A 7,490-nucleotide genomic window follows, 5' to 3' on the forward strand; every position below is an offset into this window, starting at 1 on the left:
GTGTGATGCATAGCTGGCCCCTCCAGAAGTCACGGGCATGAAACCACCAGATGAGGTACCATGGGTGATAACAGCCCCTTCTGGCCTTAAAGTCTGTGAATCTGTCCCACCCTTGTGTCCGTTTCACCCCCTTCCAGCCTGCCCTCTGATGTCCCCCAACATCTACACCTCACCCCAACCCCCGCTACACCTCTAATTCAGCTCCCAGGACCGCCGGAATTAGGCTGGAATTGGTGGGGCTGCCGGCTTGAAGTGGTTTCCATTCTGTACAGGGTTTACAGTTTGCTTCAATGGCTCTCAGCACCCCCACTGTACGAATTGTTCCAATGCCCCAGCAGGATCCAGTCCCTTGGGGCGGTTGAAATCAGGCCTGCCAAGGAGGGGTGGGGGATGCTAAAGGAGGCAACTGCCCTGGGGCCCGGCAGTTCTAAAGGGTGTCAGCACACAGAGCCCTGGGCGATGTTCCCTGTAAACTGGGCGCTTGGGCAGCCACCCATGAGAAATTCGAATGCCGCCCAGCTGATTAGCAGAGCGCCCACAGCCGGCAGCGTGTGCTTCTACTGGTGGTGCACTTCCACACACGCCTCGTTGTTTTGGTTGGTTTTTTTTGCACATGGATGGGAAAAATGAGAGTGCACACTGGCCCTGGGCCCTTTAATCGCCACGGGAGCACCACGCCATGCGCTCTAGGAGGCTGCGGGTCCTAGCTGCCCTGGCTCCGGCCCTTGGGCAGCACACAGCCAGGGCCCCACACCTGGCCCAGGGGCCCAGCAAGGCTGTCGGCTCCACTGGCCAAACCTCAGCCATTAGGTCATTTGCCTTTATTCTGATCTCTTTCGATTTATAAAAAAAAGTTTCCTGAGGCATGAGGGAGTGACATCACGTGTCACTCTGCGTCCCGCAGCCCCTCCCTCTGCCCTCAGCTCCGTGGCCTCCCCCATCCCCCAGGAAGCCGCGAGCCATGGGGTCTCCCTGTGCTCGGGAATGGGGCGGGGGTAGGCAGGATTCGCACAGACTCTAGCCGAGCCCACCATGCCATGGCTTCAGCCCAGGCCAACCCCCCAGCGGCAGGGGGAGAGAGCCAGACCTGCTGAGAAGAGGCCTTGGCCTGGCCCCCAGTGGCAGGGGGGGAAAGAGCCATCGCTGCTGAGGCTAGGGAGGGGGGAAAGGGGTAGGGCCGAGGCTAGCCTGGCCTTGTGCATCCCTTCCCCCCCCCCCCCCATGGCAGCCAGGGGGAGAGAACCAGGCCTGGTGCTCTTCCTCCTCCGGTGACTGGGCCTGGCCTGGCGAGGCCCAGACCTCCCCTCCCTGGTGGCAGAGGGGAGAGAGCCATGGCTCCCAAGGCCTGTGAGGGGGAAGGAGGAGAGCTGGGACTGGCGCAGCTTCCGCCCTGCCCAGAGGCCGGATGGGGGATAGCTGGGACTGGCCAGGGCTGTCACGCCTCAGCCAGGCCCTCCCTGGCAGTGGTGGGGTGGGGGAGAGCCAGGACTGCCTACCCCCTGGGGGGGTTTGGGGAGTGTAGTGTGCAGGGGGTGCAGCCCCCTAGTTTTTCTGATCATGTTCACATTTGTTTTTCGTGGGCCTACAATTGCACCTTTATCCCACCAGAGGTCAGTGGAAGGCTGAGGAACAGGGCACAGCTGGTTCCCATCCCAGCTCTGGTACAGTCCCTGCTGGTGCATCAGGAACCAGCAGTGCCACTAAAGACCCTCTCCTGCTTGCTTTTAGCTCCCTGAGGTCCTCCCCGGTGCTTTCACCCTGGAGCAGCAGACGGGAAAGGCGGAAGGTAATTGTGCTAATTAGGGGGAGCAAAGCCCCCCCTCAGGTTTTGCACTTGCATTGGTCATGGAGCCGGGAGGGGGTTGGTCCAACACTGTTCAGCCGTGGTCCTGTCGTAACTCAGAACAGCTGCTGCATTGTCAGAGCATCCCAATGCCACCGAAACATCACCCATCTACTCCTCCCTGCAGATGGAGGGTGGCCAGGCCACATTGCATTAGTGGTGTTGCAACCTGGCCCTGGGGACTCAAATCTGGCCCGGACATGCCTCCAGCCAGACCGATTTGTGGCTGGGCCAAACAGCGCTCCAACCCGGCGGATCAGGAGGCTGGTCCTGGATGGTGGAGCATGGTGGAGAGATAGCTGAGAACTTGACCACGGGTGGCACTGGCCCATGTGCTGTGTGGGTAACAGAGCAGGGACAGATGGGCCATTGGGCTGACCCTGAATGGGCCTGAGTGAACTTGCCTTGAGTCCGGAATAGGGAGGTTAAATATCGGTTAATTGAATAGTCGAGTAACCTCATTCATTCTTATCAGTGAGTCAGCTATTCCATAGTCCCCATGTGGCAGCCAGTGTGCTCCGGCCTCACTCCCACGGAGCCCTCTGCCACTCTGTACTGCTGCCTCTGCCTCGGGGTGCCACATGGGAGCTGGTCCGTGAGGGGAGCCAGTTTAAAAACCAGCTCTCCTTGTGGATCAGCTGCCTGTCGCCCTGTGCTGCTGCCTCTGATAAAGGGGGGGAGGGTATCCTGAGTTCCCGGACCCGGCGCGAGCCAGAACTGAGCCAGGCTGCCTGCCCACCTGGCTCCTAATACACTTTAAATGCAGAGCCACCGCAGGGGTATGTCCTGGACCCAGCACAAGCCAGGACTGAGCCAGGCTGCTAGCCAGCCTGCTAAAAAAATTTACTGGTGACGGGGTGGGGGGGAGGGAAATGCATGTAGTCTATAGCATTAACCAATAAGCTTTTGCTTATCAGTTAATCGGTTACACTCAGGAGCAGTTTGAGGCCGGCTGCGGCAGCTGGCACCCTAGGCGGAAGGCGCGATCGGCGCCCCCGCCTGCTCGGCAGTCAATGGCCGTGACGTAATCACGGGGCGCCCGGGCCGGCGGTGCCCTAGGCAACTGCCTAGTCTGCCTAGGCTCACAGGCCGCCCCTGGTTACACTGTTACATCTCTAGTCCGGAACCAGCCAACCTTGCATGGAGAGTCAAATCCCCAAAGACCAGGCAAGGGGAGGGGTAAGGACAGGAGGAGAAGGCCCCCTTTTCTCACACACTCTCCCCGGCCCAGGAACACTCCACAGAGGCCTGGAGAACTAATAGGATTGTCTAGACTGGGCCAAATTTTGGGGAAAAAAAGCCCTCTTTCGAAAGCCCCCTTCTTCCTTGTGGAACAAGGAATACAGGGCTTGCTCTTCCGCAAAAAAAATCGGAAGAGCAAATGTGTTGCTTGGATGGGGCGGAAGTTTTTTGGTATCTCCAAAAAAACCCACAGTCTAGCCCAGTGCTTCTTAAACTGTGTTCCGTGGCACACCAGTGTGCCGCGAGGCAGTCGGAGGTGTGCTGCGGCGAACAACAGAATTAAAAATGGCTGCCCTTAAAGGGGCAGGTGACTTTTTTTTCTTCTCAATAACTTCCCCCCGGACCCTTTTGGGTTTTTTTGGGGTTTTTTTGCTCAACAAAAAATCCTTATATACCTTCCCTTTTAGCTCAAGCCAGAATTCCTCTAGGGGGCAGTAAAGGAGAGCGTAAAGCCGCCTAAAGACACTGCAGATGGTTTTTGTCTTGTGTCATGGACCAAACGCACCATGTCCAACACCAAGTCAGCTGCTCTGAGGTAAGAAAATTGGCTTCATTCAATGCACACACTGATTTTTGCATTTGAATCTTGGTCTGGAAAGGAATCACATTTACGCCGGCACCCATAACAGGGCTTTAGGGATCAGGGTCCAGGACGCGTTTTCTTTGCACGGAGAAAGGCCATCAATGTTCTTTGGTGCTGGGGTCATTTCTCCTTGAATCTTGGCCAACCAGGAATTGCCTACTGGATGCAGAGAGACTGGAGCATGGCTCGGGAAAATAGTGACAAAGTTCTTTCCTTGCCTGATTGCTGAGTCAGCTCCAACCCAGGAAAAGATTTTGCTCTTTGATGGGGACTAATTTAGCTATAACCACTTAAGAGAGAGATCTTGGAGTCATTGTGGATAGTTCTCTGAAAACATCTACTCAGTGTGCAGCAGCAGTCAAAAAAGCAAACAGAACGTTAGGAATCATTAAAAAAGGGATAGATATTAAGACAGAGAATATTTTATTGCTTCTATATAAAACCATAGTACGCCCACATCTTGAATACTGCACACGGATGTGGTTGCATCATCTCAAAAAGATATATTGGCATTGGAAAAGGATCCAAAAAGGGCAGCAAAAATGATGAGGGGTTTGGAATGGGTCCCATATGAAGAGAGATTAAAAGACTGGGACTTTTCATCTTAGAAAAGAATAGATTAAGGCTATGTCTACACTACAGAGTTTTTTTGGAAAAATGGCCATTTTTTAAAAAAAACGTCACTTACGTCCACACTGCAATTGCATTCTTTTGAAAAAAAAATTCTAAAGAACAGAGGGTTTTTTCCGACATTGGTAAAACTTTTTCTACAAGGAAGAAACCTTTTTCCAAAAGAGCTGTTTCAGAAGAAGGCGTGTGTGGACGGGGAAGAGGAAGTTCTTTCAAAAGAAGAGGAAAGAGGAAAAAGCACAGGTGCCCTGGTGGCCACTCCATCCATAGTAATCACAGCTTAAATGCGAGATAGCGTCCATTCAGCGTGGACACTCTCTTTCAAAAAAGCAGATGGCTTTTTCGATGCACTTTGGCAGCGTGGACGCTCTCTTTCGGAAGAAGTTTTTTCAGAAGATCTCTTCCGAAAAAGCTTCTTCCGAAAGAAGCCTGCAGTCGAGACGGAGATTAAGTGGGAATATGATAGAGGTCTATAAAATCATGACAGGTATGGAGAAAGTGAATAAAGAACAGTTATTTACTTGTTACCATAACATAAGAACTAGGGGTCACCAACAGTGTTCCCTGTAAGCTGAGTGCTTGTGCGGATACCCAAGAGAGATTCAAATGACGCCCAGCTCATTAGCAGAGTGCCCTAAGTCCCCAGAGCCAGAAGCATGTGATTCTTCTGGTGGTGCACGTGACAAAATTTATTTGGATAGAAAAGTTTAGGGGGCATTGGTATAGATAGCAGGTTTATGCACAGTTAACCTCTGGAACTCCATGCCAGAGGATGTTGTGAAGACCAGGACTTTAACAGGGTTCAAAAAGAACTGGATAGATTCACGGAGATTAGGTCCATCAATGACTAGTATGGATGGTGTCCCTGGCCTCTGTTTGTCAGAGGCTGGAAATGGATGACAAGAGAGGGATCGCTTGATTCCCTGTTCTGTTCACTCCCTCCAGGGCATCTGGCACTGGCCATTGTCACAAGACAGGATACTGGGCGAGAGGAACCTTCCTGTGTGAAATGAGTTTGGTGGAATTCAGGCAGGATCAGAGCAGGCGAGATAGCTGCATGGGTGGCAGTCCCAGCAGATGGTCTGAAAGGGTCTTGAGAGCAAACTCCGTTCTCCAGGGGGCTAGAAAATGTAGGTGTCAGGCTATGTCTACAGTTTTCCGGGATACAGGTATCCTGGAAAACTCCGCCGCATCCAGGGAACACGTGTGCGCTTCCGCTTTTTTGTGTGGAAGAGCAGATGCACTCTTTTGGAAGCCCTGTCTTCCTCCTCCCACGAGGAAGAAGGGCTCTTCCAAAAGAGGAGGCTTTTCTGAAATTTGGCCCAGTGTAGACGGACCAAATTTCGGAAAAGCCTCTTCCGAAAAAATCTATCGGGAAAAGGTACGTGAATTGCGAAGCGCCATTTGCATACCTTTTTCTGATAGGTCAGTGTAGTGTAGACGTAGCCCCAGAGAGCCACGGAACCAAACCGTAACCCCGTGAGCGACACAAACCATTTCATTCCCGGAATAGATGAACTGTCATTCATGTTAAAATTCGACACTTTCCAACAAGGACTTAACAAACATTTGAACTATCTCACCCATTACCAAGATAGTTTCCCCAATTATCACCTCTAATACCATTAACTCACAAACATCCCACTCTCCCTACCTCTAATATCATCAATTCACAGACACTTACCTTCCTTCCTCCCCCCCCCCTGCATCCCCCTCCTGTTCTGCAATGTGATTTGTCCTTTTCATATTTGTTCATTTTTTTAATTGTATCCTTTGGTATATATGGTTGTGACTATTTTCTTCCACTATTTGATCTGAGGAAGTGGGTCTGGCCCACGAAAGCTCATCACCTAATAAACCATCTTGTTAGTCTTTAAAGTGCTACATTGTCCTGCATTTTGCTTCAACTACCCCAGACTAACACAGCTACATTTCTATCACTATTCCCGGAATAGGCAGCCTTCCCAGTCCCCGCACCTATGCCTTTTCTCTCCACTAGAGGGCAGGGCTGAGTCACACTGGCTCTGTGGGAAACTAGCATTGCTCTGAGTCCTGGAATCACAAAGGCCCCATGTTTTCAAGCCAGCTCCTATTACCTGCCTTAAAGCTACTCAAGAGAGCCCCCCCCCCCCCCCCACACACACACAAACCCCTCTAGTCCTGACTCATCCTTATGGACCTGGTTCAAGGTCCTTGGAGGTCAACGGGATGCTGCCAAGTGCTTTGGCTCCAGCTCTGGCAGACTTCAGCTTTGCCACACCTCGCCAGGAAGGACTCCAATGTTCTTGCCACTCCCTGCTACGCCCCTCTCCCCAGACCGGTTTATGCCTCCCCCAGGAAGCTGATCTCCCCACTGAGCCACACTTCCCCAGCTTCAGCCCAGGCCAAAGATGTTTCATGACAAGCTGGGAAATGCCCACAGACCGCTGGCTCCCACAGTGCTCCCTCTCCTCCCCCCTGCACTGCAGCTGGGACACCACCCAGGCATATAATTATATCTAATTCCTCCCCTGCCGGGGCTACGTTAACAAGACCCGCAGCTGCATATTGAAGGGGCAATTAATTGTCTTGCCCACGTAACCGTGGTTACAAGATTGATACAGGTGGCGAATATCGACGGCAGCTGAGCCACGGCAGCCAGAGAAGGACGGCACAGGGGGCAGTTTCTGGCGGGGCTGGAACGTTGCATCCGGGAACTAGGGTTTTAATAAAGAGCAAATATGGAGAGTTTCGGGAAAAACATCTGATGAGCTGACAACACTGCGAGATCAGGACCCATGGTGCTGGGGAGTACTTTGGGCCTGCCACCTTTGGCTCTCACAGTATTTTATGCACAGTAAAGAGCTGAGCCCGGCAGCCCCCATGGAATGCAGGGAAGTACCATCATTCCTGCTCGAGACAGGGAAACTGAGGCATGTGGCAGGGCAGGACGGGGGGTGTACCCAAGGCTGTACATAGCAATGTAGTGACAGCTTGTAAGTAAATCTGTATGGAAGGGTGCAGGACTGCCGGGGTTTGGTTCTTACGTGACAAGGTCGGAGAGGTTTTGCAATAGGGCAGCGCAGATGGGTCCAGGAGACTTGGGGGAAGCAGATGGGGTGGAGGGTGAAGTCAAGGGCAGGAGTCAATGAGGCACAGAGTGGGGTGTCCTCAGAGCAGAGCCACTAGCCGGGATCAGTCCACGTGGGCAGA

This window comes from Pelodiscus sinensis, chromosome 26, assembly GCF_052426305.1.
Source record: "Pelodiscus sinensis isolate ZL-2025 chromosome 26, ASM5242630v1, whole genome shotgun sequence".
Classification (NCBI taxonomy): Eukaryota; Metazoa; Chordata; order Testudines; family Trionychidae; genus Pelodiscus; species Pelodiscus sinensis.